Source organism: Pristiophorus japonicus, chromosome 7, assembly GCF_044704955.1.
Source record: "Pristiophorus japonicus isolate sPriJap1 chromosome 7, sPriJap1.hap1, whole genome shotgun sequence".
NCBI classification, from domain to species: Eukaryota; Metazoa; Chordata; class Chondrichthyes; family Pristiophoridae; genus Pristiophorus; species Pristiophorus japonicus.
The window spans coordinates 113,117,968-113,145,151 of NC_091983.1; positions in this window are offsets into that span (position 1 = coordinate 113,117,968).

Genomic DNA, 27,184 nt, shown 5'->3' on the forward strand with positions numbered 1-27,184 from the left:
ACAGCAGGTGGTGAAGAAGGGAAATGGTATGTTGGCCTTCATAGCGAGAGGATTTGAGTATAGGAGCATGGCGGTCTTGCTGCAGCTGTACAGGGCCTTGGTAAGGCCTCACCTGGAATATAGTGTACAGTTTTGGTCTCCTAATCTGAGGAAGGACGTTCTTGCTATTGAGGGAGTGCAGCGAAGGTACACCAGACTGATTCCCGGGATGGCAGGACTGACATATGAGGAGAGACTGGATCGACTGGGCCTGTATTCACTGGAGTTTAGAAGAATGCGAGGGGATCTCATAGAAACATATAACATTCTGACAGGACTGGACAGGTTAGATGCAGGAAGAATGTTCCCGATATTGGGGGAGTCCAGAACAAGGGGTCACAGTCTAAGGATAAGGGGTAAGCCATTTAGGACCAAGATGAGGAGAAACTTCTTCACTCAGAGAGTTGTTAACCTGTGGAATTCTCTTCCGCAGAGTTGTTGATGCCAGTTCATTGGATATATTCAAGGGGGAGTTGGATATGGCCCTTACAGTTAAAGAGATCAAGGGGTATGGAGAGAAAGCAGGAAAAGGGTACTGAGGTGAATGATCAGCCATGATCATATTGAATGGTGGTGCAGGCTTGAAGGGCCGAATGGCCTGCTCCTGCACCGATTTTCTATGTTTCTATGTTTCTACCAACTGAGCCACAGCTGACACAAGGTTATCTGACGACATCTCCTCAATCATGGAACTTAACTGCAATTCGTTTTACCTCTCATCAGTTACACTTTGTTGAATTGTTTCTCACAGTAACAGCTGGCCTCAAATGTATGGTATTTCATCAGCCGGAGAACATTCCCGACCCTTCTTCCTAATCTCAAGCATTCTGATGAGTGATTGTACGATTAATGGAGAAAATTGATTGGTCCAGCTTCCTGAAACAGCAAGGGACACCCCATCGCAAGAGGATAACAAACAGAAAATAGTGGAAAGGTTGAAAAAACACAACAGAGAAAGCCTGTGAATTAGAGTCTTGTATAAAACTGGAAATGTTGAAAAATGGAGGATGTAGCTGAGGTTTGAAGCACCACGGTATAAATGCAAGTTTTTTTCATTCCCTTTCTGTGAATCACATCTTCCCAAAAGATTAGATTTAAAAAAAAATAGTAAATTCTGGAAATATAGATCTACAAGAGAAAAGGCAGTTGAACATTTTGAGCGGAGATCTTTCATTAGTTCTGATAAAAAGTTTCTATCAGATGGTTACTGTATTTGCAGCATGCTCTGCTTTTGCTTCATGCAAGAGATTTATTTGATGAATCTTTTCATTTATTTTAATTGCTTATTTCAAAGATCCTTATGCTGTAATTAGTATTTCTCTTTGTCAGTAGTATGTAGCTCATCAGTTGTATCGGAGGATTCCACTAAAGGGAGTCAACTGTAATTAACCAGACAGCTGGAGAGGAGCAATACAGATTCCAGTGGTGCCTTCCTGAAGTAATATACTGTTATGTATTTATGCTTGGGGTCACCAGACACCAGGGGGCGCCACTGTCAGAGGTCATCGGGCTGTACGCGCGTGTGCGCAGTCACTGGTATATAAACGCAGGTACCATGGGTTACTTTGGCCGCGAATAAAGTTGGATCAAGTTTACACCTGAGGCAGTTTACAGTAACAAGTCTCTTGAGTCACTACATTTGATGACGAGGTAACTTAAGAACCTTCGCATGTACAATGGGCACTATTGGAATTCTGGAGAGATTCGCTGATGGCGAGGATTGGGCAGATTTTATCGACCGCCTGGATCAGTAATTTGTGGCCAACAAAATGGAGGGAGAGGCTGACGTAGTTCGGCGCAGGGCGGTTTTCCTCACCGTTTGTGGTCCAAAAATTTATGGCTTCATGAAGAATCTTCTCTCGCCTTTACGTCCAACGGATAAAGAATATGGGGATTTGTATGCTTTGTGTGCATGACCATCTTAAGCCAAAAGAGGGGATCATCATCTCACGCTATCGCTTCTACACGCATGTTCATGCTGAGAGCCAGGATGTGTCGGGATTCATCGCCGACCTGCGATGTCTTGCTGAGCTGTGTAAGTTCGGGAACGTGTTGGAAGACATGCTGCGAGATTTCTTTGTGATAGGCATCAACCATGATGTGATTCTTCGGAAGTTATTGGCCGGAGAGAAGCTGGATTTGAGCAAGGCCATCGCGACTACCCAGGCATGCATGACGACTTATGATAATTTGAAGCAGATATCATCGAAGAGTCGGAGCTCCACGGCAAGTACTGTAAACAAGATTGTGTCGTCATTTGGCAGAGCTGCTTATGACAGGGCCTACTCGACTGCTTATGTGAAACCTGTAGCTGCTCAAAGTCCGCAACTGGTTCAAATCCGATTTGCTGGCATTGTGGGGGCAATCATCGGCCTCATCGGTGTCGGTTTAAACAGTACTCCTGTAATGGCTGTTCGAAAGTGGGGCATCTTCAGAGAATGTGTCCACAACTGAGCAAGCGTGCTGCCACTCATCACATTGCTGATGATGACCAGTCCAGTGCTGGCCCGGATACACAACCCGAGGAGGAAGTGTATGGTCTGTATTTGTTCTTGGGAAGGAGCCAGCCGATAATCGTTAATGTGAAGCTGAATGGTGTGCCTGTATCAATGGAGCTGGACACGGATGCGAGTCAGTCAATAATGAGCCAAAGGACATTCGACAAGCTGTGGGACACTGAGGCTGTGAAGCCTAAGCTGAGTCCAGTCAATGCCAAGTTGCGTACTTACATTATGGAATTCATTCCGGTGATTGGCAGTGCAGTAGTCAAGGTGTCATATGATGGTGTGGTTCATGATCTACCATTATGGATTGTCCCAAGTAATGGTCCACCGCTATCCGGCAGGAATTGGCTCGAGAAAATCAAGTGGAATTGAATGATATCACAGTGTTGTCGTGTGCTCAAGTGTTGAAGAAGTTTCCTTGTTTGCTTGAACCGGGCATTGGTAATTTTATTGGAGCCAAGGTGCAGATTCACCTGTATTCTGATGCAAGGCCTGTTCCCTTGGTTTGTTCCCTACATGATGAGGGTGAAGGTTGAAATTGAGCTTGACAGACTCCAACATGAGTCAGTCAAGTTTAACGAGTAGGCCAGTCCTATTTTCCTGTGTTGAAGAGTGATGGCACTGTCAGGATTTGTGGAGACTACAAGGATACGATTAACCGATTTTCGAAACAGGATCAGTACCCGTTACCAAAGGCTGATGACCTGTTCGCCATGCTAGCTGGTGGAAAGTCGTTCACGAAACTGGATCTGACATCGGCCTATATGACACAGGAGCTTGTCGACATTTCAAAGAAACTCACCTGCATCAACACCCATAAAGGACTGTTTGTCTACAACAGGTGTCCTTTTGGAATTCATTCGGCTGCAGCCATATTTCAGAGGAATATGGAGAGTCTACTGAAGTCCGTTCCTAGAACTGTCGTGTTTCAAGATGACATTCTGGTCACAGATTGCAACATTACTGAACATCTGAACAATCTTGAAGAAGTCCTACATCGTCTGGACAAAGTGGGACTCAGGCTGAAACGTTCAAAGTGTGTCTTCATGGCACCTGAAGTTGAATTCCTGGGGAGGAAGATTGCTGCTGATGGCATCAGGCCTACTGATTCGAAAACCAAGGCCATCAAAAATGCATCCAGGCCTCAGAATGTGACGGAGCTGCGTTCATTCCTTGGGCTACTCAACTACTTTGGTAATTTCTTACCCAGATTGAGCACTTTGTTAGAGCCACTGCGCGTGCTACTCAGAAAAGGCGATAACTGGATCTGGGGTGTGTCTCAAGATAGAGCCTTTGAGAAAGCTAAGAATTTGCTCTGTTCAAACAAGTTGCTTGTTCATTATGATCCGTGTAAGTGCCTTGTATTGGCTTGTGATGCTTTATCATATGGGGCTGGCTGTGTACTCCAACAAGCAAATAAGTCAGGTAAGCTACAACCTATTGCGTATGCTTCGAGAAGTTTGCCAAAGGTGGAAAGAGCTGACAGCATGGTAAAAAAAGAAGTTTTGGCTTGTGTGTATGGGGTCAAAAAGATGCATCAGTACCTGTTTGGTCTTCGTTTTGAACTCGAAACGGATCACAAGCCACTCATTTCATTGTTTTCGGAAAACAAAGGTATTAATACCAATGCATCGTCCCATATCCAGAGGTGGGCTTTGATATTGTCTGCTTATGATTATGTTATTTGTCATAGACCTGGCACTGAGAATTGTGCCGATGCACTGAATTGTCTGCCATTGTCCACACCTGAGGTGGAGATGCCTCAACCTGCAGATCTACTGGTGGTAATGGATGCTTTTGAGAGTGAAGGAACTCCTGTCACTGCTCAACAAGTTAGGATCTGGACCAGCCATGACCCTATTTTATTGGCTGTGAAACGTTGTGTCCTCGGTGGTGATTGGTCTGCAATACCTATGGAAATGTGTTTCTGAGACCAAACATTACAACCGTCGCAATGATGAACTGTCCGTTCAGTCAGATTGTTTACTGTGGGGTAATCGTGTTGTTATGCCTAAGAAAGGTAGAAAACAAATTGTACATGAACTACATAGCACTCATCCTGGTAGTGTCATGATGAAAGCCATTGCTTAGGGCTCATATATGGTGGTCTGGAATTGACTCTGATCTGGAATCATGTGTGCATCAGTGCAATACGTGCATGCAGCTAAGTAGAGCACCAGCGAAATCTCCGCTGAGTCTTTGGTCGTGGCCATCTAAACCATGGTCGAGAATCCACATTGATTTTGTGGGCCCTTTCTTGGGAAAGATGTTTTTTGTTGTGGTGGATGCATATTCAATGTGGATAGAGTGTATTATTATGTCATCCATTACATCTATAGCTACTATTGAGAGCCTTCGTGTCATGTTTGCTGCTCATGGTTTGCCTGACATTGTTGTGAGCGACAACGGATCTTGCTTCACAAGTTTGGAGTTTTAAGAGTTCATGAAACTCAATGGTATTAAACATGTGAAGTCAGCTCCATTCAAACCTGCTTCTAATGGTCAAGCAGAGTGTGCTGTTCAAACGATCAAGCCAAGTATGAAATGTGTAACTCAGGGTTCTCTGCAGACTCGCTTGTCCTGTATACTGCTCAGTTACAGGACCAGACCTCATATGCTTATTGGGGTCTCCCCTGCTGAACTACTGATGAAGAGAAATCTTAAGACCAAGCTCTCTCTTCATCCCAATTTGAATGATCGTGTTGAAAACAGATGTCATAGTCAGCAAGGGTATCATGATCATGCTGCTGTATCACGTGACATCTCTGACAATGATCCGGTTTAAGTACTGAACTATGGTCAAGGTCCAAAGAGGATCGCCGGTACTGTTACAGCCAAGGAGGGTAACAGAGTGTTTATTGTCATGCTCAAGAATGGGCAAACATGCAGGAAACATGGCGATCTGATAAAACTGCGCATACGGATGAACTGGAACCGCTTGAGGAAGATGCAGTCAGTGACCAACCAACCAATGTTCATTCATCAGAGGACTTTGCTGTCATTATTGAAACTGGACCTCCAGTCCCTGATGTGGTCATTACCACTCCCATCAGATCGGTTACTCAGCCTTCAGTCACAACTGACTCACAACGCTCGCCTAGAACTGAAGTTGAACTGAGACGATCAACTCGTGAGAGGAAAGTCCTAGACCATCTTAATTTGTAAAAAGATTGATATTAAGGTCTTGAAATTGTGTTTCAATTGGCAGGCTCTGCTTCATAAATCTTACAACAATTTACAGAAACTACTGATCCTGAGAATATTTCTTACTGATTCCATTGAGAGATTAAGGGTCTGAAATTCAGCACCGCTAGAAACCTGGCGCTCCTCCTGATTTTTTGGGGCCATTACCGCCGAAATTTTTTGGCAGTGGCCCGATCCATATTCAGCTCCAAAAGTCAAAAAATGGGTTCCAGCGCTAAGGAACCCGTCCAAAGAGCATTTTTCAGCGGTGTGGCAGTCTTAATTGGAGCAGAATTCCCACAGAGAAATTCAGCTTGCAGGTAAGCGTTTCTAACAAGCCAGCTAGCCCCTGAGGGGGGAAGGAGTAGGAGTGAAAGATGGCTGGTGTGAGATGAGGAAGCAAGCCGAATAGGGAGCTTGAGACCCTGATGTAAGGTGTGGAGGATAGACAGCGAATGATGTTTCCAGATGTGGGAGACCAACCAGACAGGTGTTAAACAATGCGTGGAACGAGATTGCACAGGAGGTGTCGGGCACCTCCATATATCAGGGGATGCCAGTGCAGTGCAGGAAGGGATTCTACGACATCATCCGGCTTATGAAAGTGAGTACCTCTTCCACCAACTGCTGACCTTGCATCTGCGACACTCTCCTTCAACGTGCTCTTATTTCCCATATTCACTGTTTAGTCACTCGAGCAGCATTTCATTGTTCACGCCTCTACATATATACGTGTGTGTCCTCGCAATGGAGGCTCCCTTTTGTTTCACACTTTCAGTTACACGTCATGGACAAACACTTGTGCACTCATTTCTGATGGGTCATCACAGTTGTACTCACCCACCATGCTTTCTTTTGCAGGTTAAGCTGGCTCACAATAGAGGCGAGCAAAGGATGACTGGGGGTGGCGACTCAGACACACAGATGCTCACATTTCCTGGAGGAGAGGGCTCTGGCGTTGGTCGGCGGCCATGCTGCATTCCCTGTGGCCGACAGTTGTGCTAGTACCTATGTGGGTAAGTGAAGGCCTTCCTTTAATGCTCTCTCCTTCAATGTGGCAGGGCCTACTGTTCATTTCCTTCATGGAAGTGTGCTAGTTGCATCCTCCATGCCTTCAACCCCACCTCCCCCTCATGGCAGCCCTTCTCCCATATATGCTTGCAGATGGCATGACCTCCGTAGGCAGCAGAACTGGCGATGCCGATATGGGCAGCATTGGTAAGTGAGGCCGTCGTTGAATGTGCCAGTGCCTACTGCGCTTTTTGGTGCAAAAGTGTGCTAGTTACACGCTCCATGTGTCAATCCACCACCTCCTCCTCACAGCAGCCCTTCTCCCATTTATGCTTGCAGATGAAACACCGAGTGGCAGCACAGCACAAACGGACACACTACCTGTGAGACCAGATGCAGGCCTGAAGCACAGGCTTATGAACAGAAGCCCTCCAATCTCGACAAGCACTGATGATGACATTGAGGCCTCAAGCAATGAAGACACCATTGTCACGACTCCCCGGCTCATCCAGACAACTGATGAGAAAGAGGAGGAGGACACAGATGGCACAAGTGCATCACGGCTGCCACCCACACGCCAGCTCAGATACTGGTGGGAGTGAGCGGTGTGCTGTAGTTGACGTGGTATGTGGGGCGGCACTGGTATTGCACCGGGGCCTAGCGGGCTGCAGCATGGTGACGGGGCTAGGCAACCTCAGGTGCCACCTCTCCGGGGGCGAGTGCGCACTGGAGTTCTGCCGATGAGGACTCAGATGTTGCCATCGACATAGTGGCTTACAAGAGAAGGGTGGAGGCCATGCATTCCCAGATGTTGGGATCGCTGACAAGGGTGCCATAGAGGCTGTCGGAAGTGATGAGGAGCGTGGAGGAGTCCACCTCCTGCATAGTCGACAGCTCTGTGCACACCATGGAGCCCATTATTGCCAGTGTGCAGGTGGTGATGGACTCCCAGTGTGTCCGTGCGGATCCACCTGTGATGCCGCAACCTGCAGGTGATGTGGCAGCTGCCATTTTGGCACAGGTGCGAGCGAACGATCACATCGGCGCTGGATTGGAGAGGATGGCTGCAGCCCTGGAAACTCATAACGCCTTTATGCTCTCTGGGCAACAGACCACGGAGTGTCTTAGTGCTGCCATGGAGCATCAAACTGCTGCCACCTCTGGTGGATTTGAGACTCTGGCTGCTCTCATGCAGTCTCAGCTCAATGCCACCTGACACCTCAGTGTTGCATTCATGGCTGGGTCCAACACGGGCTGCGGGGGACCTTCCAGTGTTGTGCCACTGCACCGACCTGACCTCACTCAGCTTGGTGGTGTTAAGGTGCTGCCCCCGGGGAGTGACGCAGTCTCCTTGATGTGCTCTCTCAGGATCACAGCATTCCTGGCCCCAGATCTCCCACTCCACCAGTGCCTCCACGCATGGTTCCTCCCAGAGCCAAGCCAGACTGCAGCTTCCCAGGAGGGTGCTGACCAGTCAGCATCCGGCTCTTCCAGGCCCAAAGGTGTTCGAGGGCATCCTAGAAGGACAGCTGTAGCTCCCACACAACAACAACAGCAGCCTTCCCAGACCCATGATGAAACCACAGAGGAGACACTTAGGCGTAGTGTGAGGGTAGGCGCCCGTACGAGGTGATACAAGGACATGCACAGGGGTAGTTGATGGGAGTCTTTTTGTTTATCTTGTGTTTTTGCACTGAATTGAGTATTTTGATAAATCTTTATTTTTGGGACATATATCTGGCCAGGTCTTTCATTTGGGAGTGGGCAATTGTGCGTGAAGGCACTCATTGTGATGGCCGTGGAAAGTGAGAGCTAAAGGGTCATGTGTGGATGGGATTATCTGAAGCGAGCAGCTGAGATGCAGCTGCACCTCCCTTGCAGGGTAGCGCTGAGGACAACGCCTCCTAGCTCCGGGGCAATGGGGATCCTCCTTCTCCTCCTGCGTCTCCTCCTCAGAAGGTACTGTTGGTTCAACCTCCAGCGGCTGTCCCCTCATAATGTTCAGGTTATGCAGCATACAGCAGATCACGACAATTATGGAGACCCGTTGAGGAGAGTACTGCAAGGCGCCACGAGACTGGTCCAGGCAACGGAACGTCTGCTTAAGGATCCCAATGCAGTGCTCGATGATGCACCTGGTGCTACAATGAGTGTCATTGTATGCATGCTCAGCCGCTGTCCTGGGGTTCCGCAGTGGAGTGAGCAACCAAGTGGACAGGGGATATCCCTTGGTCCCAAGCAGCCAACCACAATCCTGATTTGGGCCTGAGAACAGGGCGGGCACACTGGTCTGATGCAAAATGAAGGAATCATGGCTGCTTCCTGGGTACCTCGCGTCAACAGCCAGGATCCGACGCTGGTGGTCACACATGAGCTGGACATTCAGCGAGTGGAACCCCTTGTGGTTCACAAAGATCTTGGGGTGAAGTTGTGACGCCCTCAGCCCAACGTGTGTGCAGTCTATCGCACCCTTGGGAAGCCTGCCATTCGGGCAAATCCGGCCTGCCACTCCACCTGTTTGTCCTTGTCATGGGGAAGGAGATGTACTGCATCCTTCTCCAGTACAGTGCATCGGTGACTTTGCCGGATGTACCGATGTGGGGAGAATTGCGGGACGTTGCCAATGTATGCAGGGGCAGACTGGAAAGACCCCGTGGCATAAAAATCAACGCAATGGTGACCTTGGTCTCTACATTGTGTAAGGCTAGAGATCTTCGTGCAGGACAGTGCAGAGTTCCCTGAGTATGCCTTTCCTAAATCTTAACCTTTGCAGGCATTGCTCATCACTGAGCTGGAAGAAGGAGAACTGAGGTCTGTAGACCCTTTGAGGGTAGGGCCTCCTTCCCCCCACCTCTGTGTTGGCCACCTCCCATGACAGCTGGATGATGCCCATCTCCCTGGTCCTCCTGATTGTCGGCCGCCTCTGGAGGCTGTTGCTGGCAAGCTTCCTGGCCCATTATTTGCTGGCGGAGGTGGGGGGTCAGCATACCTCACCCTCCTCCTGACACCATCTCTCTCCTGGCCACCCTCTCTAGCTGCAGGTCTGTGCACATCTGCAGGCCCTTCTCTCTGTTGGTCAGCGATGGCTGCTGCCTCCCTTGCCCACTGCCTCTCTAGAAGTTGATGACAGCAATGCCTTCTTCTGCATGCTGCGTTGCGTCTGCCCAGGTGTACCAGGTGTACCTGCCAACACTGATCCCATTCTTTTTCAGGCTGCACCCTGCCAAGCAGGCCTCTGGAGTACAGAATGAGGCCAGGGACCTCCACTAAATACTGAGAGCTGAAAGTCCTCAGAACTCTCTCAAAACCTCTGAACATCACTCAGCAGGTTCAATGCAGGGAAAAAATATAAGCAAAACTTCTCTCCAAAAATCGCCCCAATCCCGGGGATAGTCCGTTGACCTCATCCAGCGGAGTCGCCTTTCACAGCAAAATGGACCGACACAAAACCTGGTGGGGGTCATTGCCGAATAAAATACTCACTTTTTGTACCTGAATATGGGTGGTGTGGCCACGCACCCTGATGACATCACCGTGGCCCGAATCCCTTACCGCTGATTCACCCCGCCGATTTCAGCAGAAGTACACATCGCTGGAAGCCCCCCTCCGAGCTGAATATGCTTCGGGGGGGACAAAACACCGGAATGCGGTGGCCGATTGATTATTCCGTTCGGCTTTAACGGTTGCTCCAGGGACACTGAACTTTGGCCCCTAAGTATTTTGTTTGTTAGGATTTGTCATGTATGTAACCACAATGTAACACCACTGTATTACTGTATACACACAACCTAGATGCACACATTGACCACAAGGGGTGAACTTGTGGGAGACACTCCTTACCTGATCTCCCAGGTATATAAAGGGAGGTCCCACGCAGGGTCATCACTTGTGGAGTGCTGTAAATAAAGAGTTGAGGTCACAGAGTGACCTTGTCCCTGGAATGTGCCTCGTGTGGTTTCATGCTGTAGAATAAGGACTTTACAGGATTAATATTCAACGATAATTATAATTATCTAGTATAGTTACTTTGTTAATAATTTGTTAGTCAGAATCCTATGATAGTCTATATAGATAGTATTACTCAGTCCAAATGTGTACATAGGCTAGGAATGATTGTGGTATTTGATTCCTCTGTTTAAATGTTTGTGCAGTTAAGCATCAAACTAAAATGCATGTGAATTCATTTTAAAACAATAGTAAGTCTATTAGTTGTTCAATGTTTGCACAAGTGTAGAGATTCTTTCTATATTCAAGCAGTTTGAGTTCTTGAACATTATGCTCAGCAAAGCTTAAATTGCAGCACTATGACTTTTTACATATTAGAAGGCAGTGATGAGACTCTATTTCGGGCCCAACTTTCCCCATGAGTTGCACCGTTTTTTTTGGTGTAACCTGATTTTTCTGCTGTATCTTTTTAGTTGCAAATATGGCCATTTAAATTGCACCAGTGTAAGTGAGTTAATTAGGTTTTTTGTTAGGTCTATTTTTTTTCCAAAAGAGGGCGTTCCCAGCACTTACACCATTTCTGCCAATGTGGCCAGAAAAAATTTGAACTAAACTAACTTAGGGCAGCATATGTATCCACTTTTCTCCGCACCTTACTTAAAGTTAAGGAATCGGTGCAAATAACTACATTTAAAGCACCACCAAGCACCAAATAAAGCACAAAAAGTAATAAGTAATTGATTAACAAATAAAATATAAGGAACACTGCTCCTAAAGCACCAGGACTAAAGTAATAAGCAATCAATAAATAAAAAAAAAATAGAAGGAACCCTGCACCTAAAGCACCAAAATCAATCAGTAAATAACAAGTAAAAAAATAGAAGTCCTACCTTAGGGAACGCAACGAGCCGCCGATGAGGGAGCCCATTCGGGAAGGGCTAGGAAGAGGGGAAGAGGACGGGGGTGGAGGGAGAGGAGAGGGGTGGGGAGAGGAGAGAGGAGGGGGGAGAGGAGGGGTGGAAGGTGGAAGTACCCCTTGCGAAGCACATCTAGACTGATGTCCGGCATGGCATCAAACACCCGCATGAATCCCCGGTTCATCTGGTCGAGAGTTACAAACCCAGAACCCCAGAAACTCTTCAGGAGTTTTACAATCAGGTCAGAGGCATCGCCACTGATGGATTCAAGAACCATCACCACGGGCCCCTCCCAGGCCAAAGTTCCATCTTGATTTTCTTAAAGTGTTTCTAATCTGTAAATCCCCTCATCCAAGGCTGAAAGGAATCAAATCATCTTTTGACATGAAGGGAAGAAAACAATCAGATGACGCAGCCTGCAGAGCACACTCTGGTCGCCGATGAGGGAGCCCATTCGGCCAGGGCTAGGGGCGGCGTGCTTCGGGCCCCTCCCACACAGCCTGCAGCACGCGTTTGCAGAAACGGCCTGCCAGGAGCTACTGCACATGCGCGCAGACCCTAGCGCGCATGTACAGAGGTCCCGACACTGTTTCAGCGCCGGGACCTAGCTCCACCCTAAATCCATTGGGCCACGCTGTGCCACGATGGAGGAGAGGCTGGGGAGCGGCCAGAATACGGAGGTCTTTTTTCCCCGGGCTTGGAGGCGGACAAAAGTGCCACAGCTCGAGTGAGGGCACCAGAAAAACAGGTTAGGGAAATTTGGGCCGAATAAATTGTTTTAGTTTGTCATTGAATTAATTTTGTCCCTGATGTCAATATAAATTAAATAGGAAGTAAACACTGTTAGAGCCAAAATACACGTTTTGCCTCCACTTATACTGGCAGTGCTGAATGTTTCTGAGAAGTGCAAAAGCTATCATCATCATCATAGGCAGTCCCTCAGAATCGAGGAAGACTTGCTTCCACTCCTGAAGTGAGTTCTTTGGTGGCTGAACAGTCCAATACGAGAGCCACAGACTCTGTCACAGATGGTCGTTGAGGGAAGGGGTGGGTGGGACTGGTTTGCCGCATGCTCTTTCCGCTGCCTGCACTTGATTTCTGCATGCTCTCGGCGTTGAGACTCGAGGTGCTCAGTACACTCTCGGATGCACTTCCTCCACTTAGGGCGGTCTTGGGCCAGGGACTCCCAGGTGTCAGTGGGGATGTCACACTTTATCAGGGAGGCTTTGAGGGTGTCCCTGTAACATTTCCGCTCGTTTGCCATGAAGAAGCTCTGAGTAGAGCACTTGCTTTGGGAGTCTCGTGTCTGGCATGCGAACTATGTGGCCTGCCCAGCGGAGCTGATCGAGTGTGGTCAGTGCTTCAATGCTGGGGATGTTGGCCTGGATGAGGACGCTGATGTTGGTGCATCTGTCCTCCTAGGTGATTTGTAGAATATTGCGGAGACATCGTTGGTGATATTTCTACAGCAACTTGAGGTGTCTGCTGTACATGGTCCATGTTTCTGAACCATACAGGAGGGCAGGTATTACTACAGACCTATAGACCATGAGCTTGGTGGCAGTTTTGAGGGCCTGGTCTTCAAACACTCTTTTCCTCAGGCGGCCGAAGGCTGCACTGGTGCACTGGAGGCGGTGTTGAATGACGTTGTTGATGCATACTCTTGTTGATAGGAGGCTCCTGAGACATGGGAAGTAGTCCATGGTGTCCAGGGCCGTGCCGTAGATCTTGATGACTGGGGGGCAGTGCTGTGCGGTGAGGACAGGCTGGTGGAGAACCTTTGTCTTATGGATGTTTAGCGTAAGGCCCATGCTTTCATACACCTCAGTAAATACGTCGACTATGTCCTGGCGTTCAGCCTCTGTATGTGCGCAGACGCAGGCGTCGTCCGCGTACTGTAGCTCGACGACAGAGGTTGGGGTGGTCTTGGTCCTGGCAGGATGAACAGCTTCCCACTGGCTCTGTAGTTTAGTTCCACTGCAGTGGGGAGCTTGTTGACTGTGAGGTGGAGCATGGCGGCAAGAAAGATTGAGAAGAGGGTTGGGGCGATGACGCAGCTTTGTTTGACTCCAGTCCGGATGTGGATTGGGTCAGTGATGAATCCATTGGTAAGGATCACGGCCTGCATGTCGTCGTGGAGCAGGCGGAGGATGGTGCCGAACTTTTGGAGGCATCCAAAACGGAGGAGGACGCTCCATAGACCCTCACGGTTGACAGTATCAAAGGCCTTTGTAGGGTCAAAGAAGGCCATGCATAAGGGCTGGCGCTGTTTCCTGCATTTTTCCTGTAGCTGCCACGCTGCAAAAATCATGTCCGTTGTGCCCCATGTAAAGTCCTGTCCCTGCAGTACAGATTCACACAAGGCACATACTGAAGTCAAGGTCACTCAGGACCTGCACCTTTATTACACAGCTCTCGAATGCCACACTTGCCCGAGACCTGTCCTTATATACCTGTCTGGGACAGGTATCCAGTGTCTCCTGCAAGTGCACCCCTGGTGGTAAGGTAAGCTTGTGGTCACAGGTCATCTCTAGTTAGTCATATATAGCATGGTAAGATACAGTTATGTACAGTAGTGTGAGATATATGACATCCCATAGGGTTGAAATCCGCACTGTGACTCTGGGAGGAGCTTCTCGGCCACGGGAAGAAGACGGTTGAGGAGGACTCTAGCAACGACTTTCCCAGTGGCTGATAGCAGGGAGATTCCTCTGTAGTTGCCGCAGTCAGACTTGTCCCCTTTTTTACAGATGGACACGAATACTGCATCTCTGAGATCCCTGGCATGCTCTCCTCCCTCCAGATGAGAGAGATGAGGTTGTGTATTCACACCAGCAGTGCCTCTCCGCCATACTTCAATGCCTCAGCAGGGATTCCATCTGCTCCCATAGCCTTGTTGTTTTTAAGCTGTCTTATGGCTTTTTCTACCTCGTGCAATGTTGGGGTCTCACTGAGGTGGTGGTGGGTAGCCTGCTGCGGGATGGAGTCGAGAACACTCGAGTCAAAGACAGAGTCTCAATTGAGGAGATCTTCGAAGTGCTCCTTCCAGTGGGCCCTGACTGCCTCGGTGTCCTTGATGAGTGTTTCCCTGTTCTTGGCCAGCAGTGGGGTGGGGCCTTGGGTGTCTGGCCCATAGGTAGCCTTGACTGTGATGAAGAATCCTCGCACATCATGGTTGTCGGCCAGCTGCTGTATCTCCTGTGCTTTCTCCATCCATCAACTGTTCTTTAGGTCCCGGGTTTTTTGTTGGACCTCAGCTTTGAGCCATCTGTAAACCTGCTTTGCTGGTCCCGCATTGGGTTGTTGTTTAAGGCTCAGAAATGCCCTGCGCTTGTGATCTATTAGCTCTTGGATCTCCTGATCATTCTCATCAAACCAGTCCTGGTCTTTCCTGGTTGAGTAACCGAGTGACTCTTTGCAGGCACTGGTTATTGAGGGCTGGAGGGCAGACCAAGCACTGTGGGCATTCTGCGTCTCAGGGTTGTCGAGGCACGTCAGGTTAGCTGTGAGGTGCTGGCTGTATCGGGCTCTCTTAGCTGGGTTTTTAAGTGCTCCGGCATTGACTTTTTTGCAGCACTGCTTCTGCTGCCCCCTTTGGGGCTATGTTGATGTCGATGATGGATCGGATTAGGCGGTGGTCCAGCAGTCGTCGGCTCCTGTCATGGCGCGGGTGATGCGCACATCCTTGCAATCCCTGGCTCGGACGATGACATAGTCGAGTAGGTGCCAGTGCTTGGAGCGAGGGTGTTGCCACGATGCCTTGTATTTGTCCCTCTGGCGGAACAAGGTGTTGGTGATGACAAGTTCGTGCTCTAGTCATTTTGCCAAGAATAGAATCCACTTACATTGGCAGTGCTGAATGTTTCTGAGAAGTGCAAAAACTATAGGGCACTAATAGCAGGGGATTTCAACTATCCTAATATTAATATTAACTGGGAGAAAATTAGTGTGAAGGTTACAAAGGGTGCAGAATTCCTAAAATGATTTCAGGAGAACTTTTTTAGTCAGTATATAGTAAGCCCAACACGACGGGGTGGTTCTGGATTTAGTTTTGGAGAATAAGAACAAAAGTACCTAAGAAATAGGAACAGGAGTAGGCCATTTGGCTCCTCGAGCCTGCTCTGCCATTCAATAAGATCATGGCTGATCTGATCATGGACTCGGCTCCACTTCCCTGCCCACTCCCCATAACCCTTTACTCCCTTATCGCTTAAAAATCTGTCTATTCCGTTAAATATATTCAATGACTCAGCTTCCACAGCTCTATGGGGCAAAGAATTCCATAGATTTACAACACTCTGAGAGAAGAAAATCCTCCTCATCTCAGTTTTAAATGGGCGGCCCCTTATTCTGTGACTATGGGCTAGAACCTCCACTTTTTTTGCAAGCTTAATGCCCACTTACACCCATTTTACCGCTGAAATGACGTATAACACCAATATATCGCCCATTTTGGCACAAAATAGAAACTGACGAGCATTTTTAGGAAACTTATCGCCGAGCGTTACTTTCCCTGTGTGTTTAACGGCGGGAAAAAATATTACCGCCCGCCCACTTTTATTGGGTGGTATCAGAATGGGCAAAATCAACGCCCCTAATATCGCCCAGTGTTACTTTCTGCACTGATTAAACACCGAGATTCAATATTAACGCCTGCCCACTTTTTTTTGTCGTAACGAGCATATTTACCAAAACTGGCGGCCATGAGATCGCCCAGCATCACTTTCACCATCTCGCACACATATCGTCCACAATATCGCTCGCCCAAAAAAAACACCCAGAAAAAGTGGAACTAACCGGAACTAATCACAGCGTTATGGACGCCATGTTCGAGATCACATGTTGTGTCCTTTAAAAGGCTGCTGTGCTTCATCCTCGGCAGAGTTCAGGTGAGCTCTGCAGCTCGTTGGAGTTGATATGACCATCTCTAAAAATAGCTTGACCATACAGTGACCGATTGGAATTGAATAGGTATCTTCATCGGGACATTCCTTGTTTGTGACTAATCAGTGGAAAACAGAGAGCTACTGCAATGGGGTTTGTCCTTTCTCACCCTCTCTTGGTGACCAATTACATGCAGTAGACTCGACATCGCCAAAGGAACGCTCCACTGCATTATGTGCCCCATGTAAGATGTGACAGACTGATGAGGAGGACCAGACATTACACCCTCCGCAAGTACAAGGAGAAGCATTCTTACCTTGACTTGCCCGACACCATCTGCCTTTGGAGACTGCGCTTCCACAAAGAGATTGTCACTGAGGTATGTCAGCTGATAAGGGCAGATCTGCAGCCTGCCAGCAATATCAGTGCTGCACTGTCCATCGAGGTCAAAGTCATTCCACGCCTCGGGTTTTTTTCAGGCCTCAGCTGGAGACATTTGCGGACTTTCTCAGCATACCACACATCGCTGCATTAGACAGGTCACTGAAGCCCTGTCTGCACGCAGGAGGGACTTGATCAGCTTCCCTATGACCATGGAGGCACAGACTGAGAGGGCTCTAGGATTCTCCAGAATTGCAAACTTCCCCAAGGTGCAGGGAACAATAGACTGTACGCACATCACGATGCGGACACCTTTTCAGGATGCTGAGGTTTTCAGGAACTGCAAGGGATTCCACTCCCTGAATGTCCAACTGGTTGTTGACCACCAGCAAATTATACTGGCAGTGAATGCTCAATTTCCGGGCAGCATCCATGATGCTCACATCCTGCGTGAGAGCACTGTATCTGACTTGTTTAACAATCAGCCACAGGGCCAATGCAGGATGCTTGGTGACAAAGGATATGGCCTTGCCACCTGGCTGATGACCCTCCTGTGTGACATCCACACCAAAGCCGAGAGGTGATACAACGAGAGCCACAGAGCAACTCGCAATATCGTGGAGAAAACCATTGGAGTGCTGTAGCAGTGCTTTAGATGCCTGGACCACTTAGGAGGCGAGCTCCAACACCACCCTGAGCAAGTAGCTCAATTCGTGATGGTGTGCTCCATGCTGTACAACTTGGCTATCAGGAGGGGACAAGAATTGCCTGATGAGTCTGACAGTCCACCTCAGCAGAGAGAGGAAGAGGAGGACGAGGAGGCGGACGCTGACATCAGCCCAGACAATCAGGTTGATGCTGAAGCCATGCCCCTGCCCCGCTGTAGACCGCATGAAAGGGCCCGTGGTGGCATGATAATGATAGCTGCAAGAGCCTTACGTCAGGAGCTCATCAATTATCTTTTTGCCTGAAAGAACTGTTATTTACAAAGCTGACACACTGCTGGGACATCAATGGTGGGCATCAATGGCGGGCATCACCTTGGTGCCAGTTAAAGTTTAAGTTGATTGAAGTTAAGTGTAATTATACCCTTTGATGTTAAGGAATCACCAGCGTGTAACAGTGCAGCTATCTGAGCCAATGCGCGACAAGGTTTTGTTAAATAAAAAACATTGAAACCGAACATTAGTCTGAAATCATCAGTATTTCTGTACAAACCAACCCTCCCCTCACCCCCCCCCCCCCCAAGCCCCTCACCCGCTTCTCCTCCCCACCTTTACCCCTTCACCTTCCCCTCCTGACTCCAAGCTGCCTGGCCGAGGAGCTCCTCAGGCGATGCTTCATGGGGAGGGGGGGGGGTGGGGTGGCAGGGTGATGGCCGAAACATTGCTTGGATGGATACAGGAGAGGACGGTCCCGAGGTAGGAACATGCTCCGAGCCAGAAGCAAGATCTTTTTGCTGGCTCTCGTGTGGTTGGCAATGAGGGTGCGGCACCTTGGGGTGCAGTGCCGCGCATCTGGACCACAGGGAGCCCTCCGCCACCAGTGTTCCTGGCTACTAGCTCCAGAGCCTTCTCCTTCCCTTCCATGTTATAATTTATTTGTTGGACAAAAACTCAGTGCCAACTATGTTCTTGGTGCTTAGTTGGCTTTTTGCTGCTGGTGAATCTCCTTCGTGCCTCCCACCACAGCCAGACAAGCACACACCACAGCCACACACGCTTTCAATCGCTCTGAGCTCTCTTCTCTCTTTGTCTCCTCTTCTATGCATGTCATGATGAAGCTTGACCTTCTGAATCACGGGAGTCGAGCGTTGCTATGCTGTTACTAAGGACGGCCCCACTTTACGGCAGAAGGTCAAAAAAATTTTATGCTATCGCCCATTTCATATCGCTCGCGGTAATACCCATTTTCAAAAATGGAGACTAGACGCTTTGAGAATGGGCGAGAAGCCAATGATCTGAAAACCCTTTTTTACCGCCCATGCTGGAAATAACGCCCATTTTTGGGCGATAAGCACAAAAGTGGAGGTTCTAGCCCTATGTCCCCTAGTTTTAGTTTCCTCTATGAATGGAAATATCCTCTCTGCATCCACCTTGTCAAGCCCCCTCATTATCTTATATGTTTCGATAAGATCACCTTTCATTCTTCTAAACTCTAATGAGTATAGGCCCAACCCACTCAACCTAGTGAACCTTCTTTGAACAGCCTCCAATGCAAGTATATCTTTTCTTAAATACGGAGACCAGGCACCTCTCTCCGCCAGCGTAATAAAGGCCGTTTTGGCGTTGGAACCGATCCCGAGTGTTGAGTGATTCTTGCGAGAAAACATTCACGCTAACAGAGATCAAGGTGGACAAGAGCGAGCCTTGTTTTTAGCATCCTTTTCATGAACAGCTCGGCTGGGGGAACCCCGGTGAGTGAGTGGGGTCTGGTGTGGTAGCTGAGCAGTACTCGGGACAACTGGGTCAGCAGGGAGCCTTCCGACACTCGTTTCAAGCTTTGCTTGTTGGTCTGAACTACCCGTTCTGCCTGGCCGTTGGATGCGGGTTTGAACGGGGCAGATGTGACATGTTTTATCCCGTTGTGGGTCATGAATTCCTTGAATTCAGCACCGGTGAAGCACGGCACATTGTCGATGACTGGGACATTAGGCAAACCATGCGTGGCAAACATGGCCCGTAGGTTTTCAATAGTGGCCGTGGACGTGCTTACAGACATTATTGCACATTCAATCTGTCATGTATTCAACCAGCATTATAACCCATGTATAAACTGACTGAAGTTGTACACCGTGAGAACACTGACCACTAGGTGGGAGACACTCCTAACCTGGACCTTCAGGTATAAAAGGGGAAGCTCCACCCACCTTCATCACTTGAGTGCTAAGGAATAAAGGACAGATCACAGACTGACCTTCTCTCAAGCATGGGCCTCGTGTGCATTTATACTGTGTAGTAAGGACGTATCAATGGCGACAAGAAACTGGGATTTAAACCACGCAAGCATGGCCACTAGCAGAACAGACGAGAGGTACTGTGTTAAGGAATGGTTGGGACAGAGATTCAACATTGTTAAAGCAGCACACAGTTCTCCAGGCAGACAAGGGCAGTCAGGCATGCCCCAACATGTAGTCAAACCCAGAGGGGGAGTTTGACAGAGACAATGGCAAGCTGAACAGCGATTCACGCCATTGCAAGGGACAATGCGGCCAGTAATGGGGCCATCAACACCTGTTAATGGTGCACTCAAGGACAATAACAGGGGCAGTCAGGGACGATGGACTGGCAAGGGACCTTCTGTTTCAAACCGCAACTCATTCTGGAGGCGTGGAGGCATACATTCAGCCGGAGTTTGCAGAGATGAACAAAATACCTGCAGAAATTGCAGAAATGGATACTGGGGGAAATCGCTGGAAGCTGAAGTTCAGCGAGTTCATGTGGAGCACGTATACAGTTCATACACCAGGACGCCACCGATAATGATGAAAGTGCTCCTCAATGGCATCCCAGTATCAATGGAGTTAGACACGGGTGCCAGCCAGTCCCTGATGGGTATCAAACAGTTCGCAAAGTTGTGGGCATCCAAGGCCTATGGCCAAAATTATCGCCGATTGACGCACAGCTGCGGACTTATACAAAGCAGATCATTCCGGTGCTAGGCAGCGCCACAGTAGTCGTGACCCACAAAGATTCGGAGAACAGGTTGCCACTCTGGATTGTCCCAGGGGACGGTCCCGCACTACTGGGGAGGAGTTGGCTTGCTGTCATGAACTGGAAATGGGGCGATGTCAATGCAATTTCCTCTGTGGAGCGAGTATCATGCTCACAGGTCCTGGACAAATTTGACTCATTATTTCAACCCGGCATTGGCACTTTCATGGGGGCCAAGGTAGTGATTCACATAAACCCGGACGCCAGACCAGTACACCACAAGGCCAGAGCGCTGCCGTACGTGATGCGGGAAAAGATAGAAGGCGAATTGGACCGCCTGTTGAGGGAAGGCATCATCTCGCCAGTCGAATTCAGTGACTGGGCGAGCCCGATTGTGCCGATGCTCAAGGCGGATGGGTCGGTCAGGATATGTGGCGATTACAAGGCCACCATCAATCGGGTGTCACTCCAAGACCAGTACCTGCTACCGAGAGCGGAGGACCTCTTTGCGACGCTATCCGGTGGCAAACTTTTTTCAAAATTGGACCTGACCTCAGCTTACACGACCCAGGAGCTGGCGAGTGAGTCGAAGAAGCTGACCACCATCACGACACACAAGGGGTTGTTTGAGTACAACAGATGTCCGTTCGGGATTCGCTCGGCCGCCGCGATCTTCCAACAAAATATGGAAAGCCTCCTCAAGTCGATTCCAGGGACAGTGGTTTTTCAGGACGACATCCTCATTACGGGTTACGATACTGAAGAACACCTCCACAACCTGGAGGAGGTGCGACGCAGACTGGACCGGGTAGGTCTTCGACTGAAAAAGGCGAAGTGCGTCTTCCTAGCTCCAGAGGTAGAATTCCTGGGGATGAGGGTAGCAGCAGACGGGATCAGCCCTACTGCATCCAAGACGGAAGCGATCCAGAGAGCACCCAGACCCCGTAACACGACGGAGCTGCGTTCGTTCCTGGGGCTCCTGAATATTTTGGGAACTTTCTTCCCAAATTGAGCACGCTGTTATAGCCGCTACACGTGCTCCTATGCAAAGGTCGCGAATGGGTCTGGGGGGGACAGCCAGGAAAGGGCTTTTAATAGAGCACGCAATTTGTTATGTTCCAACAATCTGTTAACGCTATATGACCCATGTAAGAAACTTGTGTTAACGTGCGATGCGTCGTCCTATGGTGTCGGTTGTGTGTTGCAGCATGTCAATGCCAAGGGTCAGTTACAGCCGGTAGCTTATGCCTCCAGGAGTCTGTCCCAGGTAGAAAGGGGCTACGGGATGGTAGAAAAGGAGGCGCTTGCATGTGTATATGTGGTAAAGAAAATGCACCAGTACCTGTTTGGCAGGAAATTTGAGCTGGAGACAGATCACAAACCCTTAACGTCCCTTTTGGCCGACAACAAGGCCATAAATGCAAACGCATCGGCCCGCATACAGAGGTGGGCACTCACGTTAGCTGCCCATGACTACACAATTCGGCACAGACCGGGCACCGAAAACTGCGCCGATGCACTCAGCAGGCTCCCACTAGCCACCACTGAGGGGGCTACCGAGCATGGTGCTGAGATGGTCATGGCTGTTGAAGCTTTCGGAAGGGAAGGCTCACCCGTGACAGCCCATCAGATTAAAGTCTGGACAAATAGAGACCCGCTATTGCCTCTAGTCAAGAAATGTGTCCTGAATGGGGACTGGGCAGCCACGTACAGGGCACGCCCTGAGAAATTTAAACCATTTCACAGGCGCAAGGATGAACTCTCGATTCAGGCCGATTGCCTACTGTGGGGAAACCGTGTAGTCATGCCCCAGATGGGCAGAGAGGTGTTCATCAGAGAACTCCACAATGGGCACCCGGGCATTGTCGCGATGAAGGCAATTGCCAGGTCACACGTTTGGTGGCCAGGGATAGACACAGATCTGGAACTTTGTGTTCGCAGGTGCAACACATGTGCCCAGCTGGGCCATGCGCCCAGGGAAGCCCCCCTTAGCCCCTGGCCATGGCCCGCCAAGCCTTGGTCACGTATCCATGTGGACTACGCAGGTCCTTTCATGGGGAAAATGTTTTTGGTTGTAGTAGACGCCTACTCCAAATGGATCGAGTGTGACATTTTAAATTCAAGCACATCCTCTGCCACGGTAGAAAGTCTACAGGCAATGTTCGCCGCCCACGATCTACCGGACACCTTGGTCAGCGACAATGGCCCGTGCTTCACAAGCACTGAATTCCAGGACTTCATGGCAGGCAATGGAATTAACCATGTTAGAACGGCACCATTCAAGCCGGCCTCAAACGGCCAGGCAGAACAAGCAGTGCAGATAATCAAACAGGGGATGCTCAGATTCCAAGGGGGTTCCCTACAAACCCGCTTATCACGCCTCCTGTTGGCCTGTAGATCCCGACCACACTCGCTCACAGGGGTTCCACCCGCAGAGCTACTAATGAAAAGGACGCTCAAAACCCGATTATCCCTTATACACCCCACCATGCAAGAAATTGTCGAGAGCAGGCGCCAGTCACAATATCACTACCATGACAGGAATGCGAGGGCGCGATGTATTGATGTAAATGATCCTGTTTTTGTCCTCAACTACGCTGCAGGGCCCAAATGGCTCGCAGGCACTGTGGTTGCCAAAGAGGGAAATAGGATCCTGGTAGCTAAACTTACCAATGGACAAATCTGCCGCAAACATGTGGATCAAACAAAAACCCCATAGAAGAAGCAGAGGAAGAACACGATATAGAGTTCACTCCACCACAGGTGACCGAACACCGGAACCAAAGGGAGGAGAGCCCAGTCACTGTGGGCAGTCCGGACAGGCCTGAGGCACTGCAAACAGCAGACACTCAGGCTAGCGCCCAACAACCGGAGCCCCAACTCAGGCGCTCTACAAGGGAGCGTAAACCACCAGAGAGATTCAACCTGTGATCCCAATAAGACTTTGGGGGGGGGGAGGTGATGTCATGTATTCAACCAGCAAAACCAATGGGTTTTGTATAAACTGACCTAAATTGTACACCGTGAGAACACTGACCACGAGGTGGGAGACACTCCTAACCTGGACCTTCAGGTATAAAAGGGGAAGCTCCACCCACCTTCATCACTTGAGTGCTAAGGAATAAAGGACAGGTCACAGACTGACCTTCTCTCAAGCATGGGCCTCGTGTGCATTTATACTGTGTAGTAAGGACGTATCACAATCCATTTTGAGTAAGCGTCCACGACAACCAAAAAAATTTTGCCTAGAAATGGGCCTGCATAGTCCACGTGGATCCTTGACCACGGTTTGGAGGGCCACAACCACAAACTTAGCTATGCCTCTCTGGGTGCATTGCTCAGCTGACTGCAAGTGTTGCACTGGCGCACGCATGACTCTAAAGCTGAGTCAATGCCAGGCCACCACACATGGGATCTGGCTATGGCTTTCATCATTACAATGCCTGGGTGGGTGATGTGCAGATCACATATGAACGTATCTCTGCCTTTCTTGGACAAGACCCAGCAATTGCCCCACAACAGACAGTCTGCCTGCAGGGACATCTCGTCTTTGCATCTGTGGAATGGCTTAATCGCCTCTTGCATCTCCGCTGGGACACTGGATCAGCTCCCATGGAGGATACAGTTTTTTACCAAGGACAGTAATGGATCCTGGCTGGTCCAGGTCCTGATATTGTGGGCGTAACGGGGGACTTCTCGTTCTCGAATGCCTCCATGACCGCTGGCTGTGCCATTTCCTCCTCGATGGTGGGCAATGACAGCCGACTGAGAGCATCTGCGCAGTTCTCTATGCCCGATCTGTGGTGGATTACATAGTTGTATGCCGACAGCGTGAACGCCCATCTTTGGATGCGGTCAGAGGCATTGGTATTAATCCCTTTTCTCTCAGAGAACAGCGATATGAGCGGCTTGTGGTCAGTTTCAACCTCAAACTTGAGGCCAAATAAGTACTGGTGCATTTTTTTCACACCGTAAACGCATGTCAGAGCCTCTTTTTCAATCATGCTGTAGGCCCTTTCAGTCTTGGACAAACCCATGGATGCATAAGCGGCCGGTTGCAAAATCCCCGATTCGTTAGCCTGTTGTAGCACACACCCAACCCCATATGACAACGCATCATAAGCTAGCATTAATCGTTTACAAGGGGTATACAGGACAAGCAGTTTGTTTGAACACAACAGATTTCTGGCTTTCTTAAAGGCAGCCTCTTGTGAATTCCCCCACACCCAGTCATCTCCCTTGCGCAGTAGCACATGTAGGGGTTCTAGCAGGATGCTTAACCCAGGTAGGAAATGACCAAAATAGTTAAGGAGTCCCAGGAACGACCGCAGCTCCGTCACGTTCTGTGGTCTCGGCGCGTTCTTGATGGCCTCCGTCTTGGCATCGGTGGGTCTGATGCCGTCTGCCATGATTATTCTTCCCAAGAACTCGACGTCCTGTGCCAGGAACACACACTTTGAGCGTTTCAACCTGAGCCCCATGCGATCCAACCGACTAAGAACCTCTTCCAGACTCTTCAAGTGCTCAATGGTGTCACAACCTATAACCAGTATGTCGTTGTCGAAGATTCCTCTAGCTCCTGCGTCATGTAGGCCGAGGTCAGGTCCAGTTTGGTGAACGTTTTCCATCCAGCCAGGGTCGCAAATAGATCATCTGTCTTGGGTAGTGGTACTGATCCTGCAGCGAAAAACGGTTAATCGTTACTTTATAGCCCCCACAAATTCTAACCGTGCTGTCCTATTTAAGTACTGGGACAATTGGACTAGCCCAGTCATTGAATTCCACCGGCACGATGGTGCCTTCTTGCTGCAGCCTGTCCAGCTCAATTTCCACTTTTTCACGCATCATGTACGGTACCGCCCGTGCCTTGTGGTGGATGGGTCGCGTACCGGGAACCAAATGGATCTGCATTTTCGCCCCCGAGAAGCTTCCAATGCCTGGCTCGAACAATGATGGGAACTTGCTCAGAACCTGGGAACATGAGGCGTCGTCGACAGACGAAACCGCTCGGATGTCGTCCCAGTCCCAACGGATTTTTCCCAGCCAGCTTCTGCCAAACAACGTGAGGCCATCCCCTGGCACAATCCACAGTGGGAGTTCTTGTACTGCTCCGTCATAGGAGACTTTGACTTCTGCACTGCCAATTACAGGGATTAGTTCCTTGGTGTAAGTCCTTAGTTTTGTGTGAATGGGGCTGAGCTTGGGCCTGTGTGCCTTTTTGCCCCACAGCCTGTCGAAGGCCTTTTTACTCAATATAGACTGACTTGCCCCCATGTCCAGATCCATCGATACTGGAATACCGTTTAGTTCAACTTTCAACATCATTGGTGGACATTTCGTAGTCAACGTGTGTACCCTGTACACTTCTGCCACCTCGGAACGAGCCTTCAATTCAGCCTGATCCACAGTGGATCGATTTTCCTCTGTAACGTGGTGGTTTGCAGGGTTTGCAGAGTTTGCAGCTCGTTGGAGGTGTCCCATTGTTCTGCAACCGTTGCACGCATAGTGTTTGAAGCGGCATTGATGGGGCTGATGATCACCTCCACAATGCCAACTAGGAGTTAATTGCCTCGCATTAACGATTGATGGCGGACTCTGGGTCAACTGAGGTCGGGCAGCAGCAGCCGGTGTGTACGTTCTGTCATGTACATTTCTGCTCAAAACAGACGTTACTTTATGCACAGTACTGGCCGAAACTTCTTTACTCTGCGAAATCTGTTTGGTGTTGTCACTGGTGGACATAAATGCCTGGGCTATTGTTATGGCTTTACTTAGATTCGGAATTTCAACAGTCAACAGTTTGCGAAGGATTGTCTCATGGCCAATGCCCAGCATTTGTTCTACGAATCCCTCAAACTCACAATGTCCTGCGAGGCACCTTAGTTCGGCGACATAGTTTGCCACTTCCTGGCCCTCCGATCGTTGAGGACATTGCCGATATCTCGCCATCAAAACGCTTTCCTTAGGATTTAGGTGCTCCAGGACCAGCGTACATAATTCTTCATAAGATTTCTCTGTTGGTTTTGCCGGAGCTAGGAGATTCTTCATAAGGTCATAGGTTGTCGCCCCACAGACAGTTAGGAGGATAGCCCTTCGTTTGGTAGTGTTCTCGTCCCCTTCCAACTCGTTGGCCACTAAGTATTGGTCGACTCTCTCCATGAAGGCCTCCCAATCACCCCCTTCTGAGAACTTCTCCAGGATACCAACCGTTTTTTGCATTTTCGCGCGGTTGTTCGTTACCTCGTCGCCAATTGGTACACTCATAATAAAGGATGAAACTGAGTACTGTGTACAATGAGCAAGTGTTACCTTAGCTCCTTTAATAAGACTCCAGAGTGCAGGTACCTCGTGGTTGGCCTGCTTATATACTGTGCTCCCAAGGGATGCTGGGATCCCTTGGGACTCCAACAGGTGGTCCCTCTGGTGGTCAGGTGTCATACAGGTTACAAGAGGTTAAATACATAACACCTACTCTCTGTTTTCTGTTAGTTAGTCAATCCTCTAGCCATGCTAATATATTACCCCCAACCCCGTGAATTTTTATCTTGTGCAGTAACCTTTTATGTGAAGCTGGGCAGGTGGAAGGGGTATCAGTGGGAGAGCCAGTGACCATAATTCAGTTAGATTTATGTAGTTATGGAAAATGACATGGACAGACCAGGAATAA